The sequence below is a fragment of the Notechis scutatus genome, chromosome 3, assembly GCF_049901735.1.
Source record: "Notechis scutatus isolate UNSWTSFEM ecotype Mainland chromosome 3, rNotScu1.2, whole genome shotgun sequence".
Classification (NCBI taxonomy): domain Eukaryota; kingdom Metazoa; phylum Chordata; class Lepidosauria; order Squamata; family Elapidae; genus Notechis; species Notechis scutatus.
The window spans coordinates 125,299,764-125,310,265 of record NC_142011.1 but is presented as its reverse complement, the minus strand read 5'-3'; the positions used below and the strand labels follow the sequence as shown (position 1 = coordinate 125,310,265).

General features: G+C 37.5%; 1 long non-coding RNA gene across 1 annotated transcript; it reads left to right on the top strand.

Moving 5' to 3' along the window:
• The first annotated feature begins 2,029 nt into the window (after nt 1-2,029).
• LOC148131391 (uncharacterized) lies at nt 2,030-9,780 on the top strand. The gene is made up of 3 exons (XR_015748359.1): nt 2,030-2,069; nt 5,733-5,829; nt 9,736-9,780. It is a non-coding gene; the product is annotated as an uncharacterized LOC148131391 (long non-coding RNA).
• Nucleotides 9,781-10,502: the final 722 nt, after the last annotated feature.

The window sequence follows — 10,502 nt, the reverse complement described above, 5'->3', positions numbered from 1 at the left end:
GATGGAAACTAAGCAGGGTTGGAGCTGGGGTGGAGTCCCCAGGAGAGGATTTCCAAGGCTGCAGAGAGAGTTTAAAAGAGTGGGACAGGAGAAGACAAAAGCTTCTTTAGCGACCCTCCTGCGATCCAAATGGTTGCAGTGGGAAATCGAGGTGGGGCGGAATAGGGCTATTTGAGGGGATGAAGAAGAGCGGCTGGCTCAGGAAGCAGAAATGCAGCAGGAATCTTGGGGTCGTCTGATATTTATTCTGACAACAGCATGTGTACATTGCATTGAGTTTGCAGTTGCATTGAGTTTGCAATTGCATTGAGTTTGCAGTTGGGAACCTGATGCATAGGCACACCTCGCCCCGAAGTGGCTGGGGACTCTGCCTTCAAGGGAGCTTTCATCGGCCGATAGAAATGCCCGCGCGGCGAGGGGAGTGCGTGTGTGCGCTCGCCCCGAGGCCGCTTCTATCGGCTGATCGAGGTAGCTGGTGACTGCACTTGGGGAGCTTCCATCGCCCAAAAGACACTGCCTAATGGTGAGAGATGCCACACCTTGAAGCAGCTGGGGACTCTGCCTTCAGGGAGCTTTCGTCGGCCGATAGAAGCAGCCTTGTGGCGAGGTACATGTGTATGGACCGCTCTAGGTGGGGGAGGAAATTAAGTCACCCCTGAAATTAAGTCACAGCCGTTTTTTCGGGGGTCAAAAAAATAAATAAGGCCCAACCTTATTTTGTGAGAAACACGGTAGTAACTAGGTGACTGAAGTTTCTGTTGCGCAAAATTCTAACTGGAGAACATGATTGATGGCTCTTGGCTATGGATATGTCCCATTGGAGAATATGAATTATGATACACCCAGTGGGTGGGGGAAAACTAGGGTCAAGGGTGACAATGAATTATGTATCTCAGAGTTGGCTACACCCAGGCAGTGCTAGACATGTTAACTTCCAATAAATTCTTTTGAAGTTTTGGAAGTTTGGCTCAAGACTCAGATTTAGTTGTGGTAACTGCTGGAATCCTGACAGTTAGCCGACTCTGAGAGACATAGTTCATTATCACCCTTGACTTTGGTTTTCCCCGACCTGCTGGGTGTATCAATTCATATTCTCCAATGGGACACATCCATAGCCAAAATCTAAAAATATCAATAGTGCAAATGCAATTCAATCAATGTTTAATATGTCACACACATAATATACATACTGTAAAAGACAGGTGGAGCTTCAACTGCAGTATTGTGGTTACTATCTTGACTTATTTTTACCATATCTTGTGGACACCCATGTTTCAGAGTTAATTTTCTTTTAAAAGTTACCTGATTTATAATTTCATAAATTCAAAGGATAAATGGAAATCATCCTCAAAGAGGTGCATTTTAGAGTGAAGATTGCTGCACTGTTTCAGCAACAATCTGAATTTCAAAATCTATTTTTAGATAATAAACAGTAGTTTCAGATTCATAACATTTGTTCAATACCATTACCCAAGAACAACCACAGTATACTTGCAAGGAAGAGGAAGAAATCCTTTATCCCTATCTGTAGTGGTTTTGTAACAGCATGGTCAAATATCTGTACTTTTTAGGAACTCCTAGGAGGAAAATCTGCAAAAATTGATACTTTTTTTCTGGGATCCTCCAAGGTAGATGCTTATCTAAGATCTATATCTAATTATCTATCTATCTATCTATCTATCTATCTATCTATCTATCTATCTATCTATCTATCTTATTTCTATGAAACAAGTACAACTAGATTCAATCTGTATGATTTAAAATGGGATTGAACTAAATAAGTAGCATCCAGAAAAAAATAATTCATTTTTCTTTGTTGCATACCAGCATTAATCTTTTAAATGCTTTTGAATCTTTCTGTATTGTATGAAATTTTATTTCAAGCATTTCAATGTCTAATGTATATTTTATAAACCTTCAACTTACTGATTACATCATGAGAAGCAGCTCAAAATTAGTAACTTGATTTCTAGCCAAGAAGGCAACGTGCTGTGTCACAGCTTGTTTTCCCCTCTCCCTCTCTCTATGAGGGGATGAGAACTATCTAGGCTGCTTGTTAAAAAGGATTGGTAAGCAGAAATGTTAATTAAATTGTTTAATTTAAGTTTGCTATTTTGGAGAGATACCACGCCTCACAAGAATAGGAAACAAACCATTTCCATTCTATTTCATCCACTCTGTATCTATTTTTATAAAGACAGAAAAATTCTTACCAGTTGCTGATCCAACTGTGCAAAGTGTCTGAGTGTTTGGTTTCTGAGGCTGTAATTGCCTTGGCTGATAGTTTCATTATTTATAACTTGGGAAATGTCCAGAGAAAATTTTTAACTACAAATTATTACCTGGAACTGAGCCAGGATAAATTCTAATATATATGTATTTATTTGTAAAGATGAATGTATTTCCAAATTGATTGCTTGTGAAAGGAAGGGATATTATTTTATATTTGTTGATAGGTTTGTTTCTTTTTTGTTGGAATGCAGCTTCTGAAATATAAATGTTAATATATGCAAATATGCATACAGATACATATATATGGCTGGTATCTCCAGGACTGGTTCTGTTGAAATGTGCAGTTCTGTGTTTACAAGTTTAGGAAGTTGAGTAATGCATAGGATTTTTTTGGGGGGGAGGGATTGTTCAGAATTATTTTTCTGCCTACTCTTTCTTTGGCTGGTCATCTTAAATTTAAGGCTATGTTCATTTCATAAACATAGTGGTTGTGTATTTTTCAGAAGCTATAGGTGTATAAAAACAGATTTACACAAAACCTGCTGTGAATGTGGAGTCTGATGTATCAGAGGACACAGATGTGAGCCAGGAGGATGAGAGAGTGTCGGAGACACGGTCATCTCCAGAACCTTCTACTTCATTCATGCCTCGGGTGTCAGCAGCTGATCCACAGAATGAGCCAGAGGCTTCGAGTGAGGACGAGACTGACGGATGTTGGCTTGATGCTAGGACTAGAAGAAGATTGAAACGTCAATCACAATCTGAAAGGAGACGTCAAGCTAGGGATTAATTAGAGAGACTGACACGCCCCTCCAGGAGATTTAAGGAGGCGTGCTGGGTCTTAATCTTTGCTTGGAGCAAAGTGCATTTTGGGATTCGGAGAATACGTTTGACCCTCTTGGATGCAGTGTCGTGATTTATAGTCAGCTCGGACTTGCCAGACAGATTCTAGGAAGACTGCCAAGGACTGTGTAAACTGCATTGTCTGTGTTCGTTTGTTTGAGCATTAGAACTTTGGAACTTTGGATTCTCACCTGTGGATACAGGTGAGACAGAACATATATATATATATATTTTCCCACGTCATTGTAGTTGTGCTTTTAAAGTTGTAGCAACATTTCGGCAGAATCTCTCTCTCTATATATATATAAATATAAATATGCTTGTTTCTTTTTCCCATTCTTTATTCCTACTTTCCTTCCTCAAATGCAGGCAGCATTCTATGAGTAATGAAAATATTTGGATTTGATGAAGCTGTTTTGAAGAATGCCTCTTCCAATACAATATTTGAAAGTGTTTTGTATTCTTGAAAGTCTTGTAGTTTATTCAGATCTCTTCTGTATAAATGGTGTGCCTCTCCTTCCTATACAATGGCCAAAAGGAGCTCAGAAATATTTCTTCTTCTTTATTTGCAGTAGTCTCAAACAAAGGAGGCTATAGCGAATGAGCAACACTTCTTCCCCCATACTCAAACAATCAGGATCTATACCTAAAATCACAGGAGCTCAGGAAGGAGATTACCCAGAGCCCCTCCCTTTGTCTACAGATAAAACAAGAAGTTCTCAGTTGTTTTGACACTTGGTGAAATGTTATGCAATATGTAATAATCTTCAAAATCCCCAAATTGGATAGGAATTGCTAGTCTAGATAATACTAAATTATTTGAAGTACATATATTTTAAATGGGTACTTTTAATGGAGGAAACTAATCATAAGGGTTTTTTTATGATTTAATTTTCCTGGCAAATTGTAGAAATGCACCTTGTCTCATATATTCAACTAATCCAAGTTATTTCAATAGTTTTAAGTTGAAAGGGTTTCCCATTGTAGATGCTATCTTACTTATGGATCCTATTATTTTAAAAGAAGATTTGAGTGAGGAGTAGGGCAGGGCTGTCTTAACAGCATTATGGGCCCCAGGCAAAGCAGTGTACTGGGGCCCCCATGACAACTAGTCATAAAAATGTAAATGGTCAATAAAGTTAAACATATATTTATTTTATTGGCACTTCCAACAAAATCGGCGTTGAAACATTAAAAACATGCTGTGTAGCAACAACTAATCAACATGATAAACATGGGCTGCATTGAACCCCCTTTTTCTTCTTGGTGGTTTTAATACACGAGGCTTGAAAAACACTATAATACTTAGTAAGCTTGGAAAAACACTATACAGTTGCTTGTATTTATATGAGACAAGATAGGACCTGATGGAAACATTGATTGAAGCATGGACAGCCCATAAAAAAAAATATACCAAAAAACAAAAAGAAAAAAAACAAACCAACAACCAAAAAAAAAAAACAAAACAAAAAAAACAAAACCCCCAAAACCCCCCCCCCCCCCCCCCCCCCCCCCCCCCCCCCCCCCCCCCCCCCCCCCCCCCCCCCCCACCCCCCCCCCCCCCCCCCCCCCCCCCCCCCCCCCCCCCCCTCTTCCCCCCCAAACCCAAAAAAACCCAAAAAAAAAAAAAAAAAAAAAAAAAAAAAAAAAAAAAAAAAAAAAAAAAAAAAAAAAAAACAAAAAAAAAAAACCAAAACAACCAAACCCCAACAAAAAATTAAAAAAACAAAAAAAAAAAAAAAAAAAAAAAAAAAAAAAAAAAAAAAAAAAAAAAAAAAAGCCCAAAGTGCCCATCAGGCCCATGCATTAAGACAACCTTGGAGTAGGGAGGCAATCAGATCGCATTGCTATTGAAACCTTTTTTCTGAAACTACTGTACAGCTCACAGAGGTTAAGTATAATTCAGCCAAAGCCTCTTTGTTCCATCTTCAGAAATGCTATGCACAGAATGAATACAGCAAAATGGGTACTATCTTTATATCATTAACAAGTTGCTCTGCATGAAATAGAATAAGATATAGATTTATTTTGACTGCTAGCCTAAGAGCCTTTGAACTGCATTCAGATACCATGGGATGTATTTTAACTTCTTTTCATCCAAGTTTAAAATGACTATGAACCTGGTTTAAAGGATGTACAATTAATACCATTTGCTAATATTAAAGAGAGAATACAGTCACATCAGCATTACAACAAGCAACTGCTCAAACCCTTTTTAAAGTAGATGAGATTATATCTAAGCCTTGTCTAGATTGTTGTGGCAGGGGTAGAGAGAGAAATATCATGCTTCTCTAAAATCCAAAATCACTTACCATATCTTGGAACTTCAGTTGTTGGAGGAGGCTGAATGTTTTAACTATTTGAGTCTACAATGCTTTCCGGTCCTAGCTTTATCATATGGGAAATATATAAATAAGAGAAGATGTGAAAGGGGGGAAAAAAGCAAGTATCAAACCACTTAATTTGGGAACCATGGATGAATGGAAGAGATATTTGAATGTTCTACTCCAAATCAGTAAAAGCAGTATAACTACTATAAGAGGAAAGGCGTTTTTCAGATTAAGGGACAAGAAACCAGTACAGTATATAAAAATGTTAGTGATTGATAACAGGAAAAAACTAACTGTTTCCCCTATCCCACCCCAAATCTATTTAAGATTTACAAGCCTGTCATACCGAAGAAAGCTTTTAGAGCACCCCAGAGAATGGATGTTCATTTCTAATGGTTTATTTGCCACTCTGTTTCATCTTAAGGTAAGATTTCAAGACAAATTTAGGTATCTCTGTTTAGATCAAACACCTTTGTCTTTTATGAATACACCGTGAGCAGCATTTTCTAATCTAGCAGTGCTGTAACTGTGACAATTAAAATTATTTGACCCTTCCATGCCTGATTGCTCAGCATCTTGCTTAATCAGGTAATACATTAAATAGTCAATTAACATAAATGCAACAATATTTGACTTCACAGCAGATTTACAGAGGCAGGCAAGTCTGATGTGACTTGACGTGATTAAAGCAAACCCAGATAGTATATCTGGAGGGATACAAGGAGTAAGCCATAACGTATATTTAATATCCTATTAATGTTAATTAGGCTTGCTTCACTTGTCTCATTTCCTATTGCATCCTTGTCCTGTAACTTGTCTTGTCCTTGATGAATGTTGGTGCTCAGAAATTAAAATCTCCCTATAGCTACCTAACACTTCTAGTTTCATAAGGGAAAGAAAAAACCCTCAATTGATAATCCCTTCTTAATCTGTTTTGCAGTCTATGGTCTAAACAATAAGTATTTGGCTATTATTTGCAAGGCATCCATTCAGACATTTGTGCAGATTACCAATGATTAAAAAGAAAAAAAGAAAACCAGGCTTCAACCTTCCTTCCAGTTAGATGACCTTTCTGCCAATTATATCAGGCTCAAGACTTGCTTCCACAAAGCAAATAGTTTAGGAAGGGTTCTAAACATTTTAAGAATAAACAATAGGACTCAACCTTAACAGGGAGGAAAAATTTATATACTTTGATGGGAGCAGTGGTGGGGTTCACATTTTTTTTACTATCGGTTCTGTGGGCGTGACTTGGTGGGCATGGCAGGGGAAGGATACTGTAAAATCTCCAGTCAGGGGTGGTATTTGCCAGTTCAACAAACTACTCAAAATTTCCACTACCGGTTCTCCAGAACTGGTCAGAACCTGCTGAATACCACCTCTGGATGGGAGATTAGCCATTGCTATACAGGTATTCCACAATGAAAGACTAGAATTGGTGTCAGAATTTCAATTGATAAGTAAGGCAGTTGTTAAATGAGTTATGCCTGATTTTATGACCTTTTTTTGCCACAGTTGTTGAGCAAATTACTACAGTTGTTAAGTGAATTGTTAAGCAAATAGAATTCCCTATGCCTCCAGGCTTGAAATTTTGGGCCTGGACAATCTAGAACTATGTCACCTGCAGTCTTATCTAAGCATAGTTCACAAAATTGTCTGCTATAACGTCTGTCAATGACTTCTTCAGCTTCAATCACAATAATACACAGGCAAACAACTGATACAAACTCAAGATAAACCGCTTCAAACTCAATTGCAGAAAATACAACTTCAGCAACAGAGTGGCCAATGCCTGAAATGCCCTACTCAATTCCATTGTTACAGCCTCAACCCCTCACAGCTTCAACCTCAAACTGTCTACCGTGGACCTCACCCCATTCCTAAGAGGTCCTTAAAGGGGGTGTGCATAAGCGCACCAGCATGCCTATCGTCCCTGTCTTACTGTCCCCATTTATCTGTATTTACTCCCTTGTTTATGTTCATACTTATACGTGTTATCTTGTACATGTTTGGTGAACAAATAGATAAATAAAATAAATAAAAAATTCCAGCATCCCCCATTGACTTGTCAGAAAGTCCCTAGAAAAGTTGCCAATCCTGATTACATGAGCCCAGGATCCTGCAACTATTGTAAATGCATGCTGATTGCCAAGTGCCAAAATCTTGATCACATGACTATGGGGATGCTAGAATGGCCATAAGTGCAAAGACCTATAAGTCACTTTTTTAGTGCCATTGTAACTTTGAACAGTCATTAAATGGATTTTATGTACACTGAGAGCATATGCACCAAGACAAATTCCTTGTGTGTCCAATCACACTTGGCCAATAAAGAATTCTATCTATCATCTGTCTGTCTGTCTGTCTGTCTGTCTGTCTGTCTATCTATCTATCTATCTATCTATCTATCTATCTATCTATCTATCCATCCATCCATCCATCCATCCATCCCATCCATCCATCCATCCATCCATCCATCCATCCATCCATCCATCCATCCATCCATCCATCCATCTATCTATCTATCTATCTATCTATCTATCTATCTATCTATCTATCTATCTATCTATCTATCTATCATCTATGAATGGTTGTAAATCAAGGACCATCTATACCAAATTTGGGGTTGTTTTTGTTGTTTTGCAGATTAGTACAAATCATATTAACATGTATTTTACTTTAGGCCACATACTTACTAAGAAGGAAAACATTTGGAAGAAAAACGTGTGTGGTGGGGTCCACCATACAAAACATTTTTAGTTTTGCCTTAGGTTTATAGAAAGCAAAACAAATGCAAGAAGAATGAATGGGTTCAACTTATTTGGAGGCAGGAGCAAAAGATTTTGTGAAATACAAAGCTTTGCCAACACAGATGGTCTGGCTTGATTGTGGCAGAGACTGGACCTTTTGACAGCCTCTGCAGCAAGGGAGCTTTCCAATATGTGCAAAGGAGTGCATATGACTCCTGAAAGATTTGAAATAACATACAGCTTCATACACAATGTTGAAAACAAAGATGCCTTTAAAAACTATACATTTCTAGTATTGTTGCTTAACTCATTTTGTAACTTCTGCATAGAGACAATTACTCTATTCACTGACTGTTTACATGTCTTTGGGAGTTGTTGGAGGGGAAAGTAAATTAGGAAAAGAACATGAGACTTGGTCAGATGCCGAAACTTGTTTAAGAATAGGGCAAATGTATAAAATACTTTATAAATTCAGAAACGTTTTGGTTGTTTTTGTGTATTTCATACTTTAAGAATATTTTTACAATCCATTAACATTATGCAATCTGGATTAGTCCACAAGCTACTTCTGGCCTAAAACACTTGGCTGCAAATGGTGTCTCTTCACTGATCAAATGGTATTCAAAGTCAGCCAAAATTTTGGAATATGAAATGGTCACAAATTTTACATCGGAGTCCTGGCAGTAAGTATACAATGATAACCCTGAATGAAAATAGTTCTTTTTTCCCCCTCAAGGATTCTAGTTGGAATTGGTCCAAAGTATTAAAATGGAGATGAATGAAAAGAGATGGGGAACAAGTGAAAAGGTGGGATGAAATTTAGAAGGGATCCTTTTTCCTTCATTGGATTTCAATCTGATGTAGAGAAGAATTTGGGATCCATATAATTTGCTTTCAAATATGTGTTCTCAGTTCCAAAGTTTGTTCATCTCTTCTTGTCTTACATTAATGAGAGAGCACCCTCTGGTGGCAGCCTACTTGCTTAATTTGACCTGGGTTATACATAATTCATGAAAATAAAGAAGTGCCCCAAATGGTTGTCTTAGATGAATGGGTTAACAGTAGCAGCAGGGAGAATTATTTCTGATCGTTGTTTAATTTTCTTTCATGTTCCTGAAAAATTGTGAAGGAAAAATTAAAAAGTGATTTAATCTGTGGTTATAATTTAAAAATATGAAGAAACGCTGTACATTTTTAAAATTAAAGCTGGTGTCTTACTGAGATGGTGAACCGGTGTTGGAATTGTGTCACTTCAGAAGGTGGGCAAATGGATTTTTTTTAAAAAAAATTGAAATGCTTCTCCAAAGGTAGACAAAATCAGTATAAAAAGTAGCATTTCAAGGTGCAACTCTTTGTCCTGTCATTTCATTTCTATGCATGAAATGTTATTCTTATTTTTATTATGTTTTTGTCTTCTGAAACATTCAGTCATATGTTTAGAAATGGTACAATCTAGCTTTAGTTTCTTAATTCTTAGGAATGCCAAAACTGCAAGCCTATGTAGTCTATATGGAGCCTGCAACCTTAAAAATTGTGTGAGGCCAAAAAAATGTCTCTGTGTTTATTGTTTTATTTTTCAGAGGTTTAAGGTATGAAAGCCTAACATCTACCAGAATCACACACACCCTTTTAAATCCTGAAGTAAATAATTTTGGTATGTGGTACTCAGTGCTCTAGCAATCCCTGGTGAGAACAGAAGATGAACATTACTGGACTAAATCTATTTTTGCAGTGTAATGCCCTTCAAACAAAGGAACTGAAATTCTTTGAAGGCCGGAGAAAGTGGATCTAAGACAGTACTTGCTTTATTCAGCATAAAATAAGATGTCCGGACATTGTAAAATCCATTGGTGGGGAAGACCGAAATGAAAAATGAGTAGACCAGAAACCATATTTCTTCCAAATTGTTCAGTCCATCTATACATGTATGCCGATTGTGCATCCATACAACCACACAGATACAGCAGTTTCATCTTTATCACCCTCTCTTTCTTTCACTTTATCTCTTTCTTGGCTCTTCGCTCTTTTTTGCTCACTTTTTTGCCTTCCTTTCTTTCTCTCATCTATCATTCCTAGCAACCTGCTGCAAAATAGAAATTGTTCATCTTCCATTGCAATAAATCCACTGAAGAAAAAAAAAAGTATAACCATATTGATGGAATCTTTTTCTCAACTGAATGGCCACCTTGGTGTGTCGTTACCCAGGCAGGATGATGTTAGATAGATGCAAATGCTACATGGGTTGCATGGGTCACATGCTCAAAAATGCCTTCCTACATAAAAACAATAAATACTAGTCTACTGACTTGAAAAAATAATATAAATATGTAAGGAAAATGGAAAGGAA